The 13,054-nt window shown below is 48.8% G+C and overlaps 1 protein-coding gene and 1 long non-coding RNA gene across 7 annotated transcripts in view; one reads left to right on the top strand and one right to left on the bottom strand.

The window, feature by feature from the left end:
- Window positions 1-12,686, bottom strand: part of LOC141212705 (uncharacterized) — a 262,183-nt gene extending 249,497 nt beyond the window's left edge. The window contains exon 1 of the long non-coding RNA XR_012282399.1: window positions 12,595-12,686. This is a non-coding gene — a long non-coding RNA (uncharacterized lncRNA). The remainder of the gene's footprint in view (window positions 1-12,594) is intronic.
- EYA3 (EYA transcriptional coactivator and phosphatase 3) overlaps window positions 12,677-13,054 on the top strand; it is a 373,281-nt gene continuing 372,903 nt past the window's right edge. For 4 of the 6 annotated variants that reach the window (XM_073664982.1, XM_073664980.1, XM_073664983.1 and 1 more), the window contains exon 1: window positions 12,678-12,838. The gene's annotated coding sequence lies outside the window, so the exon portion shown is untranslated. Of the gene's footprint in view, window positions 12,839-13,054 lie in introns of all 6 variants that reach the window. The other 2 variants (XM_073664988.1, XM_073664987.1) reach the window with 2 other exon arrangements.

The following is a 13,054-nucleotide window of genomic DNA, read 5'->3' as shown; positions in this document are numbered from 1 at the left end:
GTTATTGTACCCGCTCTCAGTTACCACAGATGCGTTATTGTACCCGCTCTCAGTTACCACAGATGTGTTATTGTACCCGCTCTCAGTTACCACAGATGCGTTATTGTGCCCACTGTCAGTTACCACAGATGCGTTATTGTACCCGCTCTCAGTTACCACAGATGCGTTATTGTACCCGCTCTCAGTTACCACAGATGCGTTATTGTGCCCACTGTCAGTTACCACAGATGCGTTATTGTACCCGCTCTCAGTTACCACAGATGTGTTATTGTACCCGCTCTCAGTTACCACAGATGTGTTATTGTACTCGCTCTCAGTTACCACAGATGCATTATTGTGCCCGCTCTCAGTTACCACAGATGCGTTCTTGTACCCGCTCTCAGTTACCACAGATGCGTTATTGTGCCCGCTCTCAGTTACCACAGATGCGTTCTTGTACCCGCTCTCAGTTACCACAGATGCGTTATTGTGCCCGCTCTCAGTTACCGCAGATGCGTTATTGTACCCGCTCTCAGTTACCACAGATGCGTTATTGTACCCGCTCTCAGTTACCACAGATGCGTTATTGTACCCGCTCTCAGTTACCACAGATGTGTTATTGTACCCGCTCTCAGTTACCACAGATGCGTTATTGTGCCCACTGTCAGTTACCACAGATGCGTTATTGTACCCGCTCTCAGTTACCACAGATGCGTTATTGTACCCGCTCTCAGTTACCACAGATGCGTTATTGTGCCCGCTCTCAGTTACCACAGATGCGTTCTTGTACCCGCTCTCAGTTACCACAGATGCGTTATTGTGCCCGCTCTCAGTTACCGCAGATGCGTTATTGTACCAGCTCTCAGTTACCACAGATGCGTTATTGTACCCGCTCTCAGTTACCACAGATGCGTTATTGTACCCGCTCTCAGTTACCACAGATGTGTTATTGTACCCGCTCTCAGTTACCACAGATGTGTTATTGTACCTGCTCTCAGTTACCACAGATGCGTTCTTGTACCCGCTCTCAGTTACCACAGATGCGTTATTGTGCCCGCTCTCAGTTACCACAGATGTGTTATTGTACCCGCTCTCAGTTACCACAGATGCGTTATTGTACCTGCTCTCAGTTACCACAGATGCGTTCTTGTACCCGCTCTCAGTTACCACAGATGTGTAATTGTGTCCGCTCTCAGTTACCACAGATGTGTTATTGTACTCGCTCTCAGTTACCACAGATGTGTTATTGTACCCGCTCTCAGTTATCACAGATGTGTTATTGTACCCGCTCTCAGTTACCACAGATGCGTTATTGTGCCCACTGTCAGTTACCACAGATGCGTTATTGTACCTGCTCTCAGTTACCACAGATGCGTTATTGTACTCGCTCTCAGTTACCACAGATGCATTATTGTGCCCGCTCTCAGTTACCACAGATGCGTTCTTGTACCCGCTCTCAGTTACCACAGATGCGTTATTGTGCCCGCTCTCAGTTACCACAGATGCGTTCTTGTACCCGTTCTCAGTTACCACAGATGCGTTATTGTGCCCGCTCTCAGTTACCGCAGATGCGTTATTGTACCCGCTCTCAGTTACCACAGATGCGTTATTGTACCCGCTCTCAGTTACCACAGATGCGTTATTGTACCCGCTCTCAGTTACCACAGATGCGTTATTGTACCCGCTCTCAGTTACCACAGATGTGTTATTGTACCCGCTCTCAGTTACCACAGATGCGTTATTGTGCCCACTGTCAGTTACCACAGATGCGTTATTGTACTCGCTCTCAGTTACCACAGATGTGTTATTGTACCCGCTCTCAGTTACCACAGATGTGTTATTGTACTCGCTCTCAGTTACCACAGATGTGTTATTGTACTCGCTCTCAGTTACCACAGATGTGTTATTGTACCCGCTCTCAGTTACCACAGATGCGTTATTGTACCCGCTCTCAGTTACCACAGATGCGTTATTGTACCCGCTCTCAGTTACCACAGATGTGTTATTGTACCCGCTCTCAGTTACCACAGATGTGTTATTGTACCCGCTCTCAGTTACCACAGATGTGTTATTGTACCCGCTCTCAGTTACCACAGATGCATTATTGTGCCCGCTCTCAGTTACCACAGATGCGTTCTTGTACCCGCTCTCAGTTACCACAGATGCGTTATTGTGCCCGCTCTCAGTTACCGCAGATGCGTTATTGTACCCGCTCTCAGTTACCACAGATGCGTTATTGTACCCGCTCTCAGTTACCACAGATGCGTTATTGTACCCGCTCTCAGTTACCACAGATGCGTTATTGTGCCCACTGTCCGTTACCACAGATGCGTTATTGTACCCGCTCTCAGTTACCACAGATGCGTTATTGTACCCGCTCTCAGTTACCACAGATGTGTTATTGTACCCGCTCTCAGTTACCACAGATGCGTTATTGTGCCCACTGTCAGTTACCACAGATGCGTTATTGTACCCGCTCTCAGTTACCACAGATGCGTTATTGTACCCGCTCTCAGTTACCACAGATGCGTTCTTGTACCCGCTCTCAGTTACCACAGATGCGTTATTTTGCCCGCTCTCAGTTACCACAGATGTGTTATTGTACCCGCTCTCAGTTACCACAGATGCGTTATTGTACCCGCTCTCAGTTACCACAGATGCGTTATTGTACCCGCTCTCAGTTACCACAGATGCGTTATTGTGCCCACTGTCAGTTACCACAGATGCGTTATTGTACCCGCTCTCAGTTACCACAGATGCGTTATTGTACCCGCTCTCAGTTACCACAGATGCGTTATTGTACCCGCTCTCAGTTACCACAGATGCGTTATTGTACCCGCTCTCAGTTACCGCAGATGCGTTCTTGTACCCGCTCTCAGTTACCACAGATGCGTTATTGTACCCGCTCTCAGTTACCACAGATGCATTATTGTGCCCGCTCTCAGTTACCACAGATGCGTTCTTGTACCCGCTCTCAGTTACCACAGATGCGTTATTGTGCCCGCTCTCAGTTACCACAGATGCGTTATTGTACCCGCTCTCAGTTACCACAGATGCGTTATTGTGCCCGCTCTCAGTTACCACAGATGCGTTCTTGTACCCGCTCTCAGTTACCACAGATGCGTTATTGTGCCCGCTCTCAGTTACCACAGATGCGTTATTGTACTCGCTCTCAGTTACCACAGACGCGTTATTGTACCCGCTCTCAGTTACCACAGATGCGTTCTTGTACCCGCTCTCAGTTACCACAGATGCATTATTGTGCCCGCTCTCAGTTACCACAGATGCGTTCTTGTACCCGCTCTCAGTTACCACAGATGCGTTATTGTGCCCGCTCTCAGTTACCGCAGATGCGTTATTGTACCCGCTCTCAGTTACCACAGATGCGTTCTTGTACCCGCTCTCAGTTACCACAGATGCGTTATTTTGCCCGCTCTCAGTTACCACAGATGCGTTCTTGTACCCGCTCTCAGTTACCACAGATGCGTTATTGTGCCCGCTCTCAGTTACCGCAGATGCGTTATTGTACCCGCTCTCAGTTACCACAGATGCGTTCTTGTACCCGCTCTCAGTTACCACAGATGCGTTATTTTGCCCGCTCTCAGTTACCACAGATGCGTTATTGTACCCGCTCTCAGTTACCGCAGATGCGTTATTGTGCCCGCTCTCAGTTACCGCAGATGCGTTATTGTGCCCGCTCTCAGTTACCACAGATGCGTTCTTGTACCCGCTCTCAGTTACCACAGATGCGTTATTGTGCCCGCTCTCAGTTACCACAGATGCGTTATTGTGCCCGCTCTCAGTTACCGCAGATGCGTTATTGTACCCGCTCTCAGTTACCACAGATGCGTTCTTGTACCCGCTCTCAGTTACCACAGATGTGTTATTGTACCCGCTCTCAGTTACCACAGATGCGTTATTGTGCCCACTGTCAGTTACCACAGATGCGTTATTGTACCCGCTCTCAGTTACCACAGATGCGTTATTGTACCCGCTCTCAGTTACCACAGATGCGTTATTGTGCCCGCTCTCAGTTACCACAGATGCGTTCTTGTACCCGCTCTCAGTTACCACAGATGCGTTATTGTGCCCGCTCTCAGTTACCGCAGATGCGTTATTGTACCAGCTCTCAGTTACCACAGATGCGTTATTGTACCCGCTCTCAGTTACCACAGATGCGTTATTGTACCCGCTCTCAGTTACCACAGATGTGTTATTGTACCCGCTCTCAGTTACCACAGATGTGTTATTGTACCTGCTCTCAGTTACCACAGATGCGTTCTTGTACCCGCTCTCAGTTACCACAGATGCGTTATTGTGCCCGCTCTCAGTTACCACAGATGTGTTATTGTACCCGCTCTCAGTTACCACAGATGCGTTATTGTACCTGCTCTCAGTTACCACAGATGCGTTCTTGTACCCGCTCTCAGTTACCACAGATGTGTAATTGTGTCCGCTCTCAGTTACCACAGATGTGTTATTGTACTCGCTCTCAGTTACCACAGATGTGTTATTGTACCCGCTCTCAGTTATCACAGATGTGTTATTGTACCCGCTCTCAGTTACCACAGATGCGTTATTGTGCCCACTGTCAGTTACCACAGATGCGTTATTGTACCTGCTCTCAGTTACCACAGATGCGTTATTGTACTCGCTCTCAGTTACCACAGATGCATTATTGTGCCCGCTCTCAGTTACCACAGATGCGTTCTTGTACCCGCTCTCAGTTACCACAGATGCGTTATTGTGCCCGCTCTCAGTTACCACAGATGCGTTCTTGTACCCGTTCTCAGTTACCACAGATGCGTTATTGTGCCCGCTCTCAGTTACCGCAGATGCGTTATTGTACCCGCTCTCAGTTACCACAGATGCGTTATTGTACCCGCTCTCAGTTACCACAGATGCGTTATTGTACCCGCTCTCAGTTACCACAGATGCGTTATTGTACCCGCTCTCAGTTACCACAGATGTGTTATTGTACCCGCTCTCAGTTACCACAGATGCGTTATTGTGCCCACTGTCAGTTACCACAGATGCGTTATTGTACTCGCTCTCAGTTACCACAGATGTGTTATTGTACCCGCTCTCAGTTACCACAGATGTGTTATTGTACTCGCTCTCAGTTACCACAGATGTGTTATTGTACTCGCTCTCAGTTACCACAGATGTGTTATTGTACCCGCTCTCAGTTACCACAGATGCGTTATTGTACCCGCTCTCAGTTACCACAGATGCGTTATTGTACCCGCTCTCAGTTACCACAGATGTGTTATTGTACCCGCTCTCAGTTACCACAGATGTGTTATTGTACCCGCTCTCAGTTACCACAGATGTGTTATTGTACCCGCTCTCAGTTACCACAGATGCATTATTGTGCCCGCTCTCAGTTACCACAGATGCGTTCTTGTACCCGCTCTCAGTTACCACAGATGCGTTATTGTGCCCGCTCTCAGTTACCGCAGATGCGTTATTGTACCCGCTCTCAGTTACCACAGATGCGTTATTGTACCCGCTCTCAGTTACCACAGATGCGTTATTGTACCCGCTCTCAGTTACCACAGATGCGTTATTGTGCCCACTGTCCGTTACCACAGATGCGTTATTGTACCCGCTCTCAGTTACCACAGATGCGTTATTGTACCCGCTCTCAGTTACCACAGATGTGTTATTGTACCCGCTCTCAGTTACCACAGATGCGTTATTGTGCCCACTGTCAGTTACCACAGATGCGTTATTGTACCCGCTCTCAGTTACCACAGATGCGTTATTGTACCCGCTCTCAGTTACCACAGATGCGTTCTTGTACCCGCTCTCAGTTACCACAGATGCGTTATTTTGCCCGCTCTCAGTTACCACAGATGTGTTATTGTACCCGCTCTCAGTTACCACAGATGCGTTATTGTACCCGCTCTCAGTTACCACAGATGCGTTATTGTACCCGCTCTCAGTTACCACAGATGCGTTATTGTGCCCACTGTCAGTTACCACAGATGCGTTATTGTACCCGCTCTCAGTTACCACAGATGCGTTATTGTACCCGCTCTCAGTTACCACAGATGCGTTATTGTACCCGCTCTCAGTTACCACAGATGCGTTATTGTACCCGCTCTCAGTTACCGCAGATGCGTTCTTGTACCCGCTCTCAGTTACCACAGATGCGTTATTGTACCCGCTCTCAGTTACCACAGATGCATTATTGTGCCCGCTCTCAGTTACCACAGATGCGTTCTTGTACCCGCTCTCAGTTACCACAGATGCGTTATTGTGCCCGCTCTCAGTTACCACAGATGCGTTATTGTACCCGCTCTCAGTTACCACAGATGCGTTATTGTGCCCGCTCTCAGTTACCACAGATGCGTTCTTGTACCCGCTCTCAGTTACCACAGATGCGTTATTGTGCCCGCTCTCAGTTACCACAGATGCGTTATTGTACTCGCTCTCAGTTACCACAGACGCGTTATTGTACCCGCTCTCAGTTACCACAGATGCGTTCTTGTACCCGCTCTCAGTTACCACAGATGCATTATTGTGCCCGCTCTCAGTTACCACAGATGCGTTCTTGTACCCGCTCTCAGTTACCACAGATGCGTTATTGTGCCCGCTCTCAGTTACCGCAGATGCGTTATTGTACCCGCTCTCAGTTACCACAGATGCGTTCTTGTACCCGCTCTCAGTTACCACAGATGCGTTATTTTGCCCGCTCTCAGTTACCACAGATGCGTTCTTGTACCCGCTCTCAGTTACCACAGATGCGTTATTGTGCCCGCTCTCAGTTACCGCAGATGCGTTATTGTACCCGCTCTCAGTTACCACAGATGCGTTCTTGTACCCGCTCTCAGTTACCACAGATGCGTTATTTTGCCCGCTCTCAGTTACCACAGATGCGTTATTGTACCCGCTCTCAGTTACCGCAGATGCGTTATTGTGCCCGCTCTCAGTTACCGCAGATGCGTTATTGTGCCCGCTCTCAGTTACCACAGATGCGTTCTTGTACCCGCTCTCAGTTACCACAGATGCGTTATTGTGCCCGCTCTCAGTTACCACAGATGCGTTATTGTGCCCGCTCTCAGTTACCGCAGATGCGTTATTGTACCCGCTCTCAGTTACCACAGATGCGTTCTTGTACCCGCTCTCAGTTACCACAGATGCGTTATTGTGCCCGCTCTCAGTTACCACAGATGCGTTATTGTACCCGCTCTCAGTTACCACAGATGCGTTATTGTGCCCGCTCTCAGTTACCACAGATGCGTTATTGTGCCCGCTCTCAGTTACCACAGATGCGTTATTGTACTCGCTCTCAGTTACCACAGATGCATTATTGTGCCCGCTCTCAGTTACCACAGATGCGTTCTTGTACCCGCTCTCAGTTACCACAGATGCGTTATTGTGCCCGCTCTCAGTTACCACAGATGCGTTCTTGTACCCGCTCTCAGTTACCACAGATGCGTTATTGTGCCCGCTCTCAGTTACCGCAGATGCGTTATTGTACCAGCTCTCAGTTACCACAGATGCGTTATTGTACCCGCTCTCAGTTACCACAGATGCGTTATTGTACCCGCTCTCAGTTACCACAGATGTGTTATTGTACCCGCTCTCAGTTACCACAGATGTGTTATTGTACCTGCTCTCAGTTACCACAGATGCGTTCTTGTACCCGCTCTCAGTTACCACAGATGCGTTATTGTGCCCGCTCTCAGTTACCACAGATGTGTTATTGTACCCGCTCTCAGTTACCACAGATGCGTTATTGTACCTGCTCTCAGTTACCACAGATGCGTTCTTGTACCCGCTCTCAGTTACCACAGATGTGTAATTGTGTCCGCTCTCAGTTACCACAGATGTGTTATTGTACTCGCTCTCAGTTACCACAGATGTGTTATTGTACCCGCTCTCAGTTACCACAGATGTGTTATTGTACCCGCTCTCAGTTACCACAGATGCGTTATTGTGCCCACTGTCAGTTACCACAGATGCGTTATTGTACCTGCTCTCAGTTACCACAGATGCGTTATTGTACTCGCTCTCAGTTACCACAGATGCATTATTGTGCCCGCTCTCAGTTACCACAGATGCGTTCTTGTACCCGCTCTCAGTTACCACAGATGCGTTATTGTGCCCGCTCTCAGTTACCACAGATGCGTTCTTGTACCCGTTCTCAGTTACCACAGATGCGTTATTGTGCCCGCTCTCAGTTACCGCAGATGCGTTATTGTACCCGCTCTCAGTTACCACAGATGCGTTATTGTACCCGCTCTCAGTTACCACAGATGCGTTATTGTACCCGCTCTCAGTTACCACAGATGCGTTATTGTACCCGCTCTCAGTTACCACAGATGTGTTATTGTACCCGCTCTCAGTTACCACAGATGCGTTATTGTGCCCACTGTCAGTTACCACAGATGCGTTATTGTACCCGCTCTCAGTTACCACAGATGCGTTATTGTACCCGCTCTCAGTTACCACAGATGTGTTATTGTACCCGCTCTCAGTTACCACAGATGTGTTATTGTACCCGCTCTCAGTTACCACAGATGCGTTATTGTACCCGCTCTCAGTTACCACAGATGCGTTATTGTACCCGCTCTCAGTTACCACAGATGTGTTATTGTACTCGCTCTCAGTTACCACAGATGCGTTATTGTGCCCACTGTCAGTTACCACAGATGCGTTATTGTACCCGCTCTCAGTTACCACAGATGCGTTATTGTACCCGCTCTCAGTTACCACAGATGTGTTATTGTACCCGCTCTCAGTTACCACAGATGTGTTATTGTACCCGCTCTCAGTTACCACAGATGTGTTATTGTACCCGCTCTCAGTTACCACAGATGTGTTATTGTGCCCGCTCTCAGTTACCACAGATGTGTTATTGTACCCGCTCTCAGTTACCACAGATGTGTTATTGTGTCCGCTCTCAGTTACCACAGATGTGTTATTGTACTCGCTCTCAGTTACCACAGATGTGTTATTGTACCCGCTCTCAGTTACCACAGATGTGTTATTGTACCCGCTCTCAGTTACCACAGATGCGTTATTGTGCCCGCTCTCAGTTACCACAGATGCGTTCTTGTACCCGCTCTCAGTTACCACAGATGCGTTATTGTGCCCGCTCTCAGTTACCGCAGATGCGTTATTGTACCCGCTCTCAGTTACCACAGATGCGTTATTGTACCCGCTCTCAGTTACCACAGATGCGTTATTGTACCCGCTCTCAGTTACCACAGATGCGTTATTGTGCCCACTGTCCGTTACCACAGATGCGTTATTGTACCCGCTCTCAGTTACCACAGATGCGTTATTGTACCCGCTCTCAGTTACCACAGATGTGTTATTGTACCCGCTCTCAGTTACCACAGATGCGTTATTGTTCCCACTGTCAGTTACCACAGATGCGTTATTGTACCCGCTCTCAGTTACCACAGATGCGTTATTGTACCCGCTCTCAGTTACCACAGATGCGTTCTTGTACCCGCTCTCAGTTACCACAGATGCGTTATTTTGCCCGCTCTCAGTTACCACAGATGTGTTATTGTACCCGCTCTCAGTTACCACAGATGCGTTATTGTACCCGCTCTCAGTTACCACAGATGCGTTATTGTACCCGCTCTCAGTTACCACAGATGTGTTATTGTACCCGCTCTCAGTTACCACAGATGCGTTATTGTGCCCACTGTCAGTTACCACAGATGCGTTATTGTACCCGCTCTCAGTTACCACAGATGCGTTATTGTACCCGCTCTCAGTTACCACAGATGCGTTATTGTGCCCACTGTCAGTTACCACAGATGCGTTATTGTACCCGCTCTCAGTTACCACAGATGTGTTATTGTACCCGCTCTCAGTTACCACAGATGTGTTATTGTACTCGCTCTCAGTTACCACAGATGCATTATTGTGCCCGCTCTCAGTTACCACAGATGCGTTCTTGTACCCGCTCTCAGTTACCACAGATGCGTTATTGTGCCCGCTCTCAGTTACCACAGATGCGTTCTTGTACCCGCTCTCAGTTACCACAGATGCGTTATTGTGCCCGCTCTCAGTTACCGCAGATGCGTTATTGTACCCGCTCTCAGTTACCACAGATGCGTTATTGTACCCGCTCTCAGTTACCACAGATGCGTTATTGTACCCGCTCTCAGTTACCACAGATGTGTTATTGTACCCGCTCTCAGTTACCACAGATGCGTTATTGTGCCCACTGTCAGTTACCACAGATGCGTTATTGTACCCGCTCTCAGTTACCACAGATGCGTTATTGTACCCGCTCTCAGTTACCACAGATGCGTTATTGTGCCCGCTCTCAGTTACCACAGATGCGTTCTTGTACCCGCTCTCAGTTACCACAGATGCGTTATTGTGCCCGCTCTCAGTTACCGCAGATGCGTTATTGTACCAGCTCTCAGTTACCACAGATGCGTTATTGTACCCGCTCTCAGTTACCACAGATGCGTTATTGTACCCGCTCTCAGTTACCACAGATGTGTTATTGTACCCGCTCTCAGTTACCACAGATGTGTTATTGTACCTGCTCTCAGTTACCACAGATGCGTTCTTGTACCCGCTCTCAGTTACCACAGATGCGTTATTGTGCCCGCTCTCAGTTACCACAGATGTGTTATTGTACCCGCTCTCAGTTACCACAGATGCGTTATTGTACCTGCTCTCAGTTACCACAGATGCGTTCTTGTACCCGCTCTCAGTTACCACAGATGTGTAATTGTGTCCGCTCTCAGTTACCACAGATGTGTTATTGTACTCGCTCTCAGTTACCACAGATGTGTTATTGTACCCGCTCTCAGTTACCACAGATGTGTTATTGTACCCGCTCTCAGTTACCACAGATGCGTTATTGTGCCCACTGTCAGTTACCACAGATGCGTTATTGTACCTGCTCTCAGTTACCACAGATGCGTTATTGTACTCGCTCTCAGTTACCACAGATGCATTATTGTGCCCGCTCTCAGTTACCACAGATGCGTTCTTGTACCCGCTCTCAGTTACCACAGATGCGTTATTGTGCCCGCTCTCAGTTACCACAGATGCGTTCTTGTACCCGTTCTCAGTTACCACAGATGCGTTATTGTGCCCGCTCTCAGTTACCGCAGATGCGTTATTGTACCCGCTCTCAGTTACCACAGATGCGTTATTGTACCCGCTCTCAGTTACCACAGATGCGTTATTGTACCCGCTCTCAGTTACCACAGATGCGTTATTGTACCCGCTCTCAGTTACCACAGATGTGTTATTGTACCCGCTCTCAGTTACCACAGATGCGTTATTGTGCCCACTGTCAGTTACCACAGATGCGTTATTGTACTCGCTCTCAGTTACCACAGATGCGTTATTGTGCCCACTGTCAGTTACCACAGATGCGTTATTGTGCCCACTGTCAGTTACCACAGATGCGTTATTGTACTCGCTCTCAGTTACCACAGATGTGTTATTGTACCCGCTCTCAGTTACCGCAGATGTGTTATTGTACCCGCTCTCAGTTACCACAGATGCGTTATTGTGCCCGCTCTCAGTTACCACAGATGTGTTATTGTACTCGCTCTCAGTTACCACAGATGTGTTATTGTACTCGCTCTCAGTTACCACAGATGTGTTATTGTACCCGCTCTCAGTTACCACAGATGCGTTATTGTACCCGCTCTCAGTTACCACAGATGCGTTATTGTACCCGCTCTCAGTTACCACAGATGTGTTATTGTACCCGCTCTCAGTTACCACAGATGTGTTATTGTACCCGCTCTCAGTTACCACAGATGTGTTATTGTACCCGCTCTCAGTTACCACAGATGCATTATTGTGCCCGCTCTCAGTTACCACAGATGCGTTCTTGTACCCGCTCTCAGTTACCACAGATGCGTTATTGTGCCCGCTCTCAGTTACCGCAGATGCGTTATTGTACCCGCTCTCAGTTACCACAGATGCGTTATTGTACCCGCTCTCAGTTACCACATATGCGTTATTGTACCCGCTCTCAGTTACCACAGATGCGTTATTGTGCCCACTGTCCGTTACCACAGATGCGTTATTGTACCCGCTCTCAGTTACCACAGATGCGTTATTGTACCCGCTCTCAGTTACCACAGATGTGTTATTGTACCCGCTCTCAGTTACCACAGATGCGTTATTGTGCCCGCTCTCAGTTACCACAGATGCGTTATTGTACCCGCTCTCAGTTACCACAGATGCGTTATTGTACCCGCTCTCAGTTACCACAGATGCGTTATTGTACCCGCTCTCAGTTACCACAGATGCGTTATTGTACCCGCTCTCAGTTACCACAGATGCGTTATTGTACCCGCTCTCAGTTACCACAGATGCGTTATTGTACCCGCTCTCAGTTACCACAGATGCGTTATTGTACCCGCTCTCAGTTACCACAGATGCGTTATTGTACCTGCTCTGTTACCACAGATGCGTTATTGTACCCGCTCTCAGTTACCACAGATGCGTTATTGTACCTGCTCTCAGTTACCACAGATGCGTTATTGTACCCGCTCTCAGCTACCACAGATGTGTTATTGTACTCGCTCTCAGTTACCACAGATGCGTCATTATACCAGCACTGCGTTACTGCAGATGCGTTTTTGTCCCGCGCTCATTTACCTCACTTTCCCGGCGACGACCCAATCACACAGCTTTTGAGTAAGACGTTCTCCTCACTGTCTGGCTACGACATCACGCTCGGTGACGTCATCGCGCTGCTCGTCAGCGCTTGTCCCGCTCCTGGCGGAAGTACCTGTGCGCTGCAGTTTTCACCTAAGGGAAGGCGGCGGTTTGGTCCTTGCTGTTCTCTCGGCCGCACCGGGAGCCGGATCTTGGGTTGTGCCTTTGTTTCTCCACAGAGCAGGTAAGAGGAGTAGAATGTCGGCGGTGCTGTGAGCGCATGTGCTAGTGTTTACAGTGTCTGGGCCCGGGATAACGAGGGTTCCGGCGCTCTGCAGTGTTCGCCGGTGACTTTTGTTGGGACCTGTTGCGGCGTGTCCGGTGTGGTGTAATGGTGGCCATGGTTTTCTCTGTAAAGGTTATTGACACTATTTGTGTTAGTCCGAGTCTGGGTAGGTTA

Source organism: Phyllobates terribilis, unplaced genomic scaffold, assembly GCF_046119375.1.
Source record: "Phyllobates terribilis strain yellow unplaced genomic scaffold, ASM4611937v1 Scaffold_181__1_contigs__length_3860067, whole genome shotgun sequence".
Classification (NCBI taxonomy): Eukaryota; Metazoa; Chordata; class Amphibia; order Anura; family Dendrobatidae; genus Phyllobates; species Phyllobates terribilis.
This window is presented reverse-complemented; position numbering and strand designations above follow the sequence as displayed.